Genomic DNA, 14,051 nt, shown 5'->3' with positions numbered 1-14,051 from the left:
ATGAGCCCAACATGAGTGGGCATCATGAAGGGGCAGCAACGTTGTTTGACTGATTTGCAGAATATTACGTGTCACGGTATTTTGGGATAATGACACTTCATCTGCGCCTGAAGAGGCAGAACTGACAACAATAAAAATATTAATTTAGACAAAATGTGTTCATATTTTAAGCAGAGCTGGTACATTTTATTATTACTCAGCGATACATTTCTCTGGGTTAAAAAAAAAAGTCATATATACGCTGAAAAAACAGTACTGAACAAGGACTACAGTTTCTCTTCATCAAGCTGACATTATAGACTTGTTTCTTTTAGCTATATAGTAAAGTGACATATGTATTATTGATCTGGGTTCTTCATAGTGCTTTATTTACGAACCTAACCCCCAGTGCTCATAAAACACTAATTGCGGACAGCCACAGAGACGAATAATCAATCTTCTATTGGTATGCGTATTGTTTAGCCAGCAGTTTGGGAATAATTAGGCTACAGACTTCATGACAGCACAGAGCACAGTAAACATATCAGCCCTGCAGACTTTATTATGACCTCTAAAGAGATATATTTTGAAAAAGGCTGATCATTAACAAACATTTGTGAGCGTAATTAAATGCAAAGCGCTTCAGCAAAAAATAAAAAAATAAAATAGTCCTTCGGACGAGCTCTTTATTCAGCCATAAAGGAGAATAATACGCAGATTAAACTGACATATTAGTCATCTCAAAAGACACAAATGTTTATTAAAGCCATTACATTCTTGTAAAGTAATCATTAAGTTAGGCCTTTCCATTTTCCGCTACAGTATTCAGAGAGTGCATATTTATGGCTGAAGGAAGATATTCCTCTTGGCCTCAGGAACTTTCACTAAAATGGTTCTGAACAAGCTTAACAAACAGACTAGACCATGATATCTCTACATACTTATCATACATGACATGGAATAATTCAGATGAATGTGTGAATGTGTAGGTCTTTGCTCATATTTACACGTAATTCTGCTTCTGTTTGATCAAGACTATATTTGATTCCTCTTTTCCTATTTCGCTTGAACCTGAACTGAAACTTTTGTGGTAGGAATCAAAGATTTTTTTTTAAAAATTAAGATGATTTTTCATCCTTTGACTGTTTCTGCTAGTCTTTTATGGCATTGCTTAGTGTGGCAAGCCACTGGTTTTTTGTCGGTTCATATACGTTTTATTTCTTCCTATCTATTCGATTGAAGGGAACATTGCATTTAATGTGTTCATTCAGTGTTCCAGGCAGATTTTTTTGTGAATGTTGATCATGTTGAATGTCTAGACATCAAGGCAATCTCTGCTCTCTATGAATATATGCTGAAAAGCTATTCATTCATTTCCTGTCCACTGCTTTCCTGTATGAAATGAGTAGGCGTGGAATATATTACTGATTGTCTCTTGATAAAAGAGAGAGAATAACAGGCGGCTATTACTAATGCAAAAGATAAATGCTGAATTGTAAACCCCTGTCATAGAAATAGTGGTCTAACTCTGCACAGTCTCTCAATGGACCACTAAAACCATTGACTCCAGCAAGACATTTCATACAGCCAACAGAATCCCCCCGGATCCTCAGTGCAGTGCAGCTTTTGATTCCAGCCACAGCCAACATTCAGCAGCTCCCACAAGAGGCCAGCAATACACATCCTAGACGTGTTTAAATATCCGAACACAAGACCAGGCTGGATGTTTTTAACCCCTGAGAAGTCCATAGGGACTTTGAGGGGAAAAAACATGTATCCATGAACAACCCTGGATTTCTCAGGAGGAAACTTGCATGGAAACAGTGGTTAGAAGTGGAACAGACTTAATATCAAAAAGTGATGTATTAGATTCCCTCGGATAAATCTAATGAAATGTCATTGAGAGGAAAACCGTATGTGTAAAGCGGGTAATACAGAGAAACAAGATTATTTCTCAGGAGATATCACCCCAAACAGCCCAAAAGAGAGTACAGCAGAATTACACCACAGTGATGAATACGTTCAGATTTACTGTGGTAATATTTTGATGGCACAATTGAGACATATTTCTAAAACATAGAGGGCCAGGTTCCCAGGCCTAGATGAAGTCTAGCTTCTATTCTGGAACTAAATGGCAGTTTCAATGCAGAATCACCTTTGGAAGTTCATTTTACTCTAATGTCAGCTTTGCACGAAATGACTTTTCAGTCAATTCACTTTCATAGACAAATTTCCAATGTGGGAATAAAATCATGCAATGTTTTATTAGAGTTGCGGAATGCTCCTGTAATGTCGAATGTTTGGGGTAAGGTGGTCCAGATAGTCGTCTCAAGTCAGTCTTTTTTTTTTGTCTATATAGTCCATTAATATCGATCATATTTCATTTTATTTTTATTTTTTGGTGCTGGCTTGAAGGTTTTTTTCTGTCATCAATATAAAAGACCAGATGAAAACACAGGAATTTCTTTCAGTGCAACAGTACTGTTTTTTAGTATAAATGTTTTGCTGTCATAACCTGACAAATTTAGCTTTAGCCCAGCAAATAACTCATTATTATAGCACTTCATTAGTTCCAGGAGCAGCCATAATCCCTGAGGAAGAAAGCTCAGTCACCTCTTCTTTTTCTGATTCAGAGGAACATAGGAGAGCTCCTCAAAGTAGGTGTTTTACCTTTAAAGAAACCATTTGTTGAATATTTTAGTAAAATGACATTTTTACTAAACCCTAACCCTAAATATTAATTAATTCATTCCTTCATTGTCTGTAACTGCTGATCCATTTCAGGGCCATAAGGCAGGAACACACCCTAGACGTGGGTTCATAAATCTCTGCTGAAGGTTATCAGACTTTGTCTTTTTAAGGTCCCCAAGATTGTGGTTAAATGTTTTTACCTAACGTATGAATAAAGTGAAGAATCTAAAAGGTTATTTCCTGCCTTTAGTCTTGTGAGAATAATGGTATTTTAGAGTAGAGCGGACATGAACTCTACAACAGAAAGTTGAGGAAGACATTGGTACTGCAAAAACATTTTCTTAATGTGCGCTTTATTTTTTGAAATGACTCAGTGTAAACATACTCTCTGAAGACAGAAAACCAAAAGTAATAAATAAAGATTTACCTTTAAAATGTTACCTTTTATGTGACCTTCTAAATCTAATAAGGAATGTATAAGGAAGACTTGATGCTACAGAGGAACTACATATGATTTTCTTTATTAGACATTTCTATAAAGAACCATTTCTCTATAGGAGATGTGAGCCTTTATACTAGATCCATAAGTCCAGGCCAATAACTTTTAAATTGCTGTGTGGATATAAAACTTCAGAGGAAGGTTCAAACAGAAAGTGACTTTTTTTGCAAAGCTGTATTACTCACATATATATAAAAAATCCCTAGTCAATGGATCTGCAGAGGTGAGCACAAAACACCAGCTTCTTTACCTTTTAAGCTGGATGGAGGTGTTCAGAAAAAATATGTATGCAAATGTAGAAAATACCATGAATCTAAAATGAGCCAAATCATCGCCCACATGAAGGTCAAGGAGAATTTAAAGCAGACCCCCATCAATTTGTACCTATTTTAAGTAGAATACACTCAACAGAAACATCAGTTAAAGGACATATGAAACCAGGTGGGAACAACAGCAGCTAGTTAGGATTAATATTTCTTACTTTAAAAAAAAATCTTATAAATGCCTATTCAACAAAGATATCTACCAGTGAAATCCAAACAGACAGGGAGCATTCCCACAATGTAGGCTCTACATTTAATCTGAAAGTCAAATGATGATTTTAAAGAATTTTTTTTAGAAAAACATGACAATATAATACACAGTTGATTTAACAGGAATATCAAAATTAGTAAAAGTTTCTTAATGTTTTATTTTATCATTGGGGATTTGGGTGTGAATTGTTCCCGTCTTTTCAGTTGTTTGCTGTAAGGTTTTCAGCTAGGATAACTCTCTTAGTTCACGAGTGTTATCAAAAAACATTTTTTCTAAAATTCAGAAGATGTTTCCTCCCGATTTGGTGGTCTCCAGTTTGTTTGCTTGTTGGATGTCAGTGTATGTCTTTCTTTAATGCACTTATTCTTTCTTTAATGCACTTATTTCCTGGCATATTGCACTTAATGTAAGGTTTTTGTATAATTTGTGCTGTAGTTTGAAAGTTAGATTCTCTTTTGTAAGTCGATTTGGATAAAAGTGTCTGCCAAATGCATAAATGTAAATGTAAATGTATTTTGCTCTAGATGGCCTCCCATACTGGTATATGCGCTCGCTCTCTCTCTCTCTCATGGCAGAGGCATCTGGAGTATTTTTAGTCAATGGAGAGAACATCAAAAGCATTAACCATCATGGGGATATTGCTCATGACTGCTCAATAAGTGGATATAATATAGATTAATTTTTGCTGTTTCGGATGGAAATGGAAATATCTCCAAATTCGGGAGAGGGTTAACTGAGTTACTGAAAGTGCTAGATACACAACAAAACAACTCAAGTTACAAATGAGTTTCTGGGGTAATTCAAACAGTGAATAAAAACTTACAGAATTAAACTTAAACTTCAGCCACGTTCAAACAACAGTCGTTTTTCCTCTCAATCATACCGCTCCACATTAAAAGACACGGATTAACCGGAGAGATACAATTCCCCACAATCGTAGACGTCCCCGTTAAGTCAGGTTTTTTTTTCTCATCTTAACATCCATCCATCCATTATCTGTAACCGCTTATCCAATTTAGGGTCGCGGGGGGTCCAGAGCCTACCTGGAATCATTGGGCGCAAGGCAGGAATACACCCTGGAGGGGACGCCAGTCCTTCACAGGGCAACACAGACACACACACATTCACTCACACACTCATTCATCTTAACATTTACATTGAATTACAATATTAATATTATACGTTTTTAGTTTGGCTTTTGCAAAGTACAGTGTCACCCAACGTTTGCTACATCACTAATAAAAACTCAGTCTTTAGACTCGGGTGTCAGTCTTGATTTGATCTGACTTTTCAATTCTTTCACACTCATTCAGTGTGTGGTTATTCAACTTACACAGCTGTTGTATATTGTTGAAAAGGTAGGTTGTCGTTTTCAGCTGTGAACCTTTTAACATTTCAGTGATCTTGAACAAAGATGTACTCATTCTGCTGCAGATTGTATACACTAAAACATTGGAAACGTATTCAGCTGGAAACTTACATTTTCACCCAGTAGCTTGAATGAAAACACACACTTGAGACATGGAGAGCTTGAGGCATTGGCGCATTTCGGCTGAGTGAAATGAAACTGTTCCCCTTTTTAATGTGGCAATTACATATTGCTCTAGTATCTAACATTCATATTCCCCTGAGCGCTGTGTTGTTGCCAGCTAATAAAAAAGAGCTAGTCTCTTATCTGTCTGTACCCATGTGGAAAGAGAGGAGTGACAAGCATAGTAAATAAAAATAAATGTGTCTGTGTATTGTATGAGCGTAAATGTGTGTGTGTTGGGTGGAGGGACTCGAGGTGGTCCTGTGTTTGACATGTAATTAGTATATGTGTAGGGTTAGTCATAAGGGCTGCATTTGTCTCAGTGTTTTTAAAATTACAGCTGGGCAAAGAGGACCACATTCTATTTTACAGCTGATAAAGTTCACGGGGCCAAAGCGGCTGCCTCATCGGTGTGAATACTGGACAATAACAGCTTGTCAGAGGAAGCGGCAACAAGAGAGACCCAGACTATTTGCAGTATGGTAAATGGGGTCACTTACATTCCTCATGCATATTCAATAAGGGCTTGACAGAAGGTTTAAATAAACATGATGCAATGACTTCAGGGAGAAACCAAGAAGATCTGATGTGTGAAAGCTACAATACACTGAATATTGTATGCATGTTAATAATTAATAAGAGCAATCTTGTTCTTATAAAGAACTTTCTTTTTTGTGTGTTTCTTTTATACTTTCTAAAAATCAGCGGAGCTTGCTTAGATTTTGAATGACCTTTATTCAGATTCACTCTGCCATTTATTCTGTTATCTCTTAGACTTTTCTTTAAAAACAATACACTTCTTGTAGCATAAAATAACACTGAAAGGCAAATGGTAATTTAACCTCCATAAAGAACAGCCAATATTTATGTGATTGTTAAGTAATTTACATTTATTACTTTTATTATTATTAGTAGGAATTTTACATTTTGTTCTATAACTCACCAGAGATGAAAAATCAATTGGCTCTCTAGTCCAAACAGACGACTGAATGAGGCTGAGTGTTCGTTTAAAAACTCTTAGCTGATTAGAGAAACATATAACACTTATGGCAAGAATATGAGAACGTTCACTGTGTTTATAGAGTCGCATAATTTGTGACCTTGGAAACTCGTGTCCTACCAAAATGTAAAAATAATCCTGTGGTCTCTCTTAATCTGTCAGCTTTTGACACATTAATTACTTCCGCTACAAAATGAAATCCCTGGCTATCATTAGAAATCCCAGTTCTAAAAATGGCAAACAGAAATGTTAATTCAATAATAAATGGAATGAATCTATGAAAAACAGTTTCAATATCTAAGAACAGTGTCGTATCAGAACGAATAGGCCACTAGAATTTAATGGAAGTAATACGAACCATTACAGAAACAAGAGCAGTCTGCAGTTATTTTATGTCTGTCATAACTCGAGGTTATTGCACACGCAACAAAAAAAAGGAACCCTTAAAAGTGTTCAGAGTTGTATAAAGTTGAAAAATGATCCTGGTAAAAACTATTCATTCAAACATAAAACAAGCGCCAAACCAGTGATGCAGTTTACTAGAAAGATGACCATGTAAAAAGAAAGGATTCACTGAGGATCTTATTGAAACATCAGTTCTAGCCTTAGGACGAATATTGAAGTTCTTCTTCCAATAAAGTGTTCAGATTAAATAGCTAATATTTTAGATATTTTAACCTGCTATGAGCATCTACAAAGCAAGCAGCAAACAGCAATTTCACTCTCACAAAATTTAAAATGCAAATGTGTCCTGTGTCAGTGTCCTGTGTAGAGATGGAAATAATGATCCATATTATTTATGACCACGGAAACACATGTCCTGCACAAACATATTCCACAGTTTCTTGATCTGTCAGTCTCTGACACATTAATTGCTTTTGCTTTAGTATGAACCTCCTGTGGTTGGCTGGCTTTTATATTTCAGCTTTTGAGATAAGTACTGAGTAGCTTAGAGAACTGCAACAGAGCGTTCTTAGAACATCAAACATCTCTCAGCACAGGAAATGAATATTTTTAAGCCCTATTCTTCTCTTTTTTGTTGGACCACTCAGCTGTTCAGTCCACAAGAGTCATTGTTGGTGCCTACTGAGACACTGGCTGTGTTTGAAGCAGTGCACACAGATCAGCCATAACATTATGACCACCTCCTTGTTTCTACATTCATTGTCCGTTCTCTCAGCTCAAACTGGCAATACAGGGGCACTATTTGTTCTACAATTTCAGAGTGTAGTCCATGTGTTGCTCTGCGGTGACACTTATGTGGTAGTGGTATGTTAGTGTGTGTTGCATTGGTATTAGTGGATCCGACACAGCAGTGCTGCTGGAGTTTTTAAACAGTGTCCAATCACTGTCGTTGGTTCACCTTCGATATTAATTCAGAGGCAGTAGCTGCACCGATTCTGTTTGGTCATACCATTAGTGGTCAGTGGATGCTGTTGGCTGGATATTTGTGGCTGGCAAATTATTCTCTGTCCAGCATTCACACTTTGGGGGATCCACTCATATCAGCACAAGACAAACTTAACACACCACCATCACGTCAATGTCACTACAGCGCTGAGAATATTCCACCATGGGTCTGGACCAATGAAGGCCAGGGTGAAAGGTGACAAGCCATGTATGCAGAGCAACAGATGGACTCCAGTCTGTATTTGTAGTACTACACAGTCCTCCTGTATGGACAGTGAGTGTGACAAGGAGGAGGTAATAATGTTATGGTTGTCTGAACAATACTTTTTTTCACCCAAGTCATTACTTATCATTCTTATACACATGCTTAAATTTCAGTGTATGTTAACTGCAACAGGCTTTATTCTTGGCAGTTAAATCTAATCATTAAATGTAAAGGAATACTGGTTCCAGTGACTTGCAAATAAATGCAAAAATAAATAAAAGTGTAACTGAAAGTTTCCAACGCTTTTGTTTAAAATACACTGTGTAATGACACAGAATAAAATGTTCTTCTTCCATCGCTGCCTTCTTTTCTGTATTTGTATAAAATGTGCAGATGTAGGAGGTTGCCCACCTACGTGGCCTGTCATGGCAGAGGATTTGGTGCAGGAGCTGATCAAAGCTTTTTTATTTTATTTTTTTTTTTGGAGCACTGGTCTCACTCAGAACCCTGACAGTAACCCTTTAATCATTTGGACACCTTCGTCTGTTGCATGCTGCCAGAAAACAGCCCTGTGCTTACATTTTAACTGAGACAGACTGTAGAACTTCAACAACATTGGTCCTTTCAGTATCAGCCATGTCCAGGATGTCTGTAGGCTATTCAGTAGATGTGGTTAGAGTAGTCTTAAACCATACTCCTCTGAAAGTACTATTAATTCACTACAGTGCAGATTCAAGCACAACCTAAGAATGGCTTCATTGGCAAAAACCACATTCAACTAAATAACAATGCTGTCATTGCACAATATTACACCAGATTTTGTGTCTGTATTTAACCCTGTCAGCTCCAGCAGATATTTGTTGATATGTTTAACCATTAAAGGAGCAATCCGCAGGATATTTACTGTATGTATTCATAAAATGTCCAGGGTCTGTGATAATAGGTTAAGGAAATAGTCAAAGCTAAAACACTGCTGCCTCTAACAGCTTTGGTAAAGCATTATATTCTCTTTCAGAAGTGCTCCGTCCAGAGCTCCGGTGATCCCACCCTCCGAGGTCCTGCGTGTGATCCTGCCCTCTGTCCAATCATTTTACAGTCCACTGTGTGGCCAGGTCTACAAACAGTGTCTTACAGCCATGAAATGACCAAGTGAACAGAGTTAATGTCATATTTTACCAGACCCAAAATGTCCCACTGCCCTTTTAAAGAAAAAAAAAAAAACTCCATGACCAGGGAGAGAGTAAATGAGAGGAAATACTGGCCTTGTGTTTGAAAAGTGGAGGCAGTTTACAAGTAGAAACACCACTGAACAGAGCCAGAGCTGGATAATTTCCCCCTGGATATTCATTCATTATCTGTAACCACTTATCCAGTTCAGGGTCGTGGTGGATCCAGAGCCCACCTGGAACACACCATCACAGGGTAACCCATACTCACTCCTATGGACACTTTTGAGTCGCCAATTCACCAACCAACGTGTGTTTTTGGACTGTGGGAGTAAACCGGAACACCCGGAGGAAACCCACTCGGACATGGGGAGAACACACCGACAGTCACCCGGAGCAGGACGCGAACCCACAACCTCCAGGTCCCTGGAGCTGTGTGACACTACCTGCTGCACCACCGTGCCGCCTCCTCCTGAACAGGTAACAGCAAATAATTTCTGAAAAAAATATAGAAGTACAGACGTCTATGATTAAAAGGAGTAAACGCCATATGTTGTGTGTTTTATATAAGAAAGAGGCATAGTGATTTTGAAAGGTATTAGGACTGTGCTTTCTGTGTTTTATACGAAGAAGGTGAACGGAGAAATCAAGCTTGGTAGTACACAGCAGTATATATATATCTCAGAGGTGATTGCTCTAAGACTGCAAGGGAAGCTCAGCTTCCCCTAAAATGTCAAAAAATAAGTGATCAAATATATACTGTTGTGTGTACATGTCACTGAATAAATATGCACTACAACGCGCTCAACTTTTGTTCAGAATCAGCTTCTTATCACTGGTAAAGACGCGGTTTACCTCTCAATCATTGCCTTCTCGGTGATTTAAACAGTGAGGACGCTGAGCGACCACAGAGTTCAATAGTGAAGCAGCGAAGTGCAGCGAAACGAGACGAGTCATTGGATAAATGCTGGGCTTTGTCCCGCCCATCGGACGCTCAGCGTCTCTGGGGGTCTATGGGGCAGTGGGCTGGCCTCGGCTGGCCCGGACGCTCGGCTTCTGCATGATGATTGGATGATCTGTCTGAGGCGGAATCCCTTTTTGATTGACAGCGAAATGAGCGAATCAGCGATCCTTTGGTGTAAAGATAGTGGCATTTTCTTTGTTAAAAACGACTAGTGACAAATCGAGCTTCTATTTCTGGTGGGTTTTTTTGTAGCTGCTTGTGTTTGGAGACTGACTTCTATCACTCTTTCTGACTTCTATCGCAGTTTCTAGCGGGTGCTGCTGAGCCCCTCCACCGTCACAAAGCACTCACAGGCGACACACTTCACATGGGCCAAGGCCGTTTAAGCAGCCTAGCTCTGCTGGCCATTGAGAGGACACTAGTCATAGTTTTGCTTATAAACTTAGTGCTAACTTTAGCTTCGCATAGTTGTATAAGGTGGAAATGAGTATTCAGTAAGTAGCTGTAGACTCATACGAACCCATTTAAGGTGGAACTAAATGCTTGAGGACGAAAATTATGAATAGGAAGCAAGGATATGCCTCCTACAGTGACATTTATGGTCAAAGAGAAAATAACATCAACATTGTCTAGTCTAAATTTTAATGTGGTTAAGACATTACATTCTTAAATGCAGGGAAAACGCCAGTGACTCTTCATAATATTGCCCTCCACTTAAGTAGGTAAATGTGTAGTGACATTACATACAGTTGGTTTGTGTGTTTTAAACAGATAAAGTGGAATAACAGTTGTTTCGAAAATCTTCAAAAGCTATTGCACTAGCTGCGGCTCTTAAGGTGGAACAGAGAATTCAGTAACCTGGTGAATAACGCCATTAGGACTCCTAAACCGACACGTGAGGTGGTACGAAATGTTTGACGACGAAAATTGTGGATAAGCTCTGCCTCCTAAACTACATTTATGGTGGAAAGAAAAATCGATAAGTAACACCAGCCTTATCTAGTCAATATTCCAGGTGGATTTGGAAAGAAAAGCCTCGTAAATGTAGGAAAATGGTGGAAGCATATTTACTTTTTTTGCATAGATAGATGTTTTAATGAAATGATGAACACTGTTCTGTGTAAATGTGTTGATTATGGCACATTCTTCTTAGCTCTTACGGTCCAAGCTCTTAAGCTTGTCTCTTGCTTGTTCGTTCAGTTTTCCTCAAACTGGCAACCTGGTCACGCTTCACGTCTAGGGAGGAGGGGAAGGAGGCAGACAGCTCTCTCTGGAGTACTTTAACACACACTTTAACATTTTCAGAAAGTCATGACACTTGCACTCTTTGACAAACATAAGGACACTTTTCCTTTTTATATATGTGCAATAACTGGTTAACACATCTGTCTCACACACACACAGAAGCACATAGTTGTGGATTAGGTGTTAGATGTTTTGCTCAAGGGCACTGCAGCCATGAATGTTGAGGGACAATGAAACCCTGTTCCTTCACTCCATATTTACACTGTACAGTAAACAATGTACCTCGTTTACTGTACAGTGTAAAATATAACCCTTCTGAACTGGAACATGTAGTCAGATCTAACAAGGCAGGTTGGAAAAAGCAAATGGAGAAAATAAAAGAATAAATAACACATTTGTTTGAAATGTTGATAAAACATTGTAGTGAACAGCTTTAAAAAGTCTTGCATAGGTTTTTAGGAAAAAAATGCATTCATGAGCGCAGCATGTCAAGGTTGGTATGATGGGTAATAAAATTTTATCCTTCAAATGATCCATTACCTTTACCATGAACCTGTGTGGTACAGTATCAGCAACTCTCAGAGAATATTTTTCTTCCCTCCTTTGAACAAATTATGCACATTAAAGGCTTAAACATTCAGCTTTGATCCCGCAGTGATGTCCTGAATCTTAGAAATTACCTCCACAGTAAGTAGCAGGTTAATTATGCACAGAGCTCTTAACTAACTCAATCTGACTTTAACGGACACTCTGTCAAATGCAGCTGGTGACATGTGTTCTAGCAACATCGATCTGTCTTCATCTGAATGGGAAATTTAAACTGTCCATCACAGGTGATGAGATTTCAATTAAAGCAGGAGATCTTTATCACCATGGGAACGTGAGCATTGTGTTGCCGTGGAGCCATGACATCTCTTCTCATCTGACCGCTCTCCCTCTGCATGAATGGATTTTCCTTTTTCTGCCCTACTCTGCACTGAGTTCACTCTGGACTCCAATTATATGAAGAGAGAAAAGCGAGGGGATCAATAGTGAGCTATAAAGCAGCTCCAAGTATAAATGGCTCATACAGAGTAAATTCTTTAAAGAGCCTGCGGGAAGGTCTTTTAAAGTTTCATAGAATTCATTTCAGAAGGTGGCATCATTTATTTTCTGAAGTGGCATAACAGTTATGCATAAGGACAGCAGAGAAGGGTGGCTGGCCTCACCATCACACCGCCATAATGAGCTTTTGCTGGGCCATAAAAATATTAACAGTGATGCAATTACATCTTCATTTAAAAGGGAAATGTTTATATCTAAAATCCAATGAATTTAGGTCTAGACATACACTGCATTTGTCTTTTGTCTTGTACTGTTGGTGTGCAATCTGCTCAAGTACCCCAGCTTTATAGACAACAACTAAATAAATAAATAAAATAAAATAAAAAACAGTTCCTCTTGTGTAGTGGAAATATTTGTGTGGTAGATTTCCTGAGGAATCTTAGTCCAGTCCTCATAAGCAATGACACCCAGTTCACTACAGTTCTTGGACTTGTGTGCTGCCCCCACTTCAACTCCCTTCTATGGGGTTCAATTAGGAGACTGTGATGCCTACTGAACATCATCCAGGTCTTCTTCTGAAACCAAGTCTTGGTGGATTTTGAGGTATGTTTGGGATCATTGTCTTTTTGCAAGGTCCAATGACAGCCAAGCTACGGCTTCCCACAGAAGGCATGATGTTTTCTCTTAAGACTTCCTAATACTTGAATTTATGTTGCTCTCCACACACTGCAGGTTTCCAGTGCCAAAAGAAGCAAATCAGCCTCAAAGCATCACTGAGCCACCAGCATACTTCACTTTCACTTGCCCGACTTTCAGGTTTATTTCTTCGCTCCAGGTCTTTTGTACTCACCGTAGGGTTTTTGACCTCTTGCTTACTTGTGTTTTTTTTTTTTTTTTGCACATTTTCCTTGTTTGTACAAGCCAATGATCTCTTGTATTAAATTTTGCACAACTCTCGTGGCTTAGCCATATTTTTAACATTCAGTCAAATGTCACAATCAACAATACACTAGTCAGCCCAGGTATTTGATCTGCTTTATCTGAAGCACACCTGATGCAATTGATGAAGCCCTTGAAAAGTTGCATCAGGTGTACTAAGAGTCAACACAAGATTTGCAGATGTGTGCTCTTATGATTGATTTTGTTCAAGGATGTGAATAATTCGGAGACTGCTGTAGCCATTGAAACTAGCAATTTGTTTTAAATTAGGAGAAACCACTTGTTAGGTTTGATGATGATGATAATGGGGTGGGTTTGAATAATTTTTATTGCAACTATATAATTCTGAGTATTAATAAATGCTATATAATAGCATTTCTGTTACTGAATGGAGCCAGGAAAACCAGCCAGACATTCAGCCAGCGACCACCACCCTTGTGGTTTAGGTTCAAAAGGTCAGTATCCAGCCTTTCCATTAACCCACCATAATGGTCCCTTGCTGGGCCATAAACATATGGACATTGTGTATTAATTTTCTATAAAGTTAAGTCAGTTCAATGATATTTTATATTTAAATTTGGGAACGGCTTGTTAAAATTCTCCCTCAGTCAGAAACACACCATTTCACTAAGAACTGCAGTTCATGATCAGTTTTTTTTCACCATCTCACTATATCTTGCAACCAAATGAGGACGTGTCCTAGAGCATGCATAAATAATGCTAATGATGCCAGGGAGCTGTGTGGAGGGGAGGAAGCTTCTGCAGTGAAATTAGTTATGGAGCATCTCTGAAATGAAAAGGACACATGAAAAATGATGTTCCAGGGATGCTATAGTGTGCTCTC

The sequence above is a fragment of the Hoplias malabaricus genome, chromosome 4, assembly GCF_029633855.1.
Source record: "Hoplias malabaricus isolate fHopMal1 chromosome 4, fHopMal1.hap1, whole genome shotgun sequence".
Classification (NCBI taxonomy): Eukaryota; Metazoa; Chordata; class Actinopteri; order Characiformes; family Erythrinidae; genus Hoplias; species Hoplias malabaricus.
Note: the sequence above shows the minus strand (reverse complement) of the source record.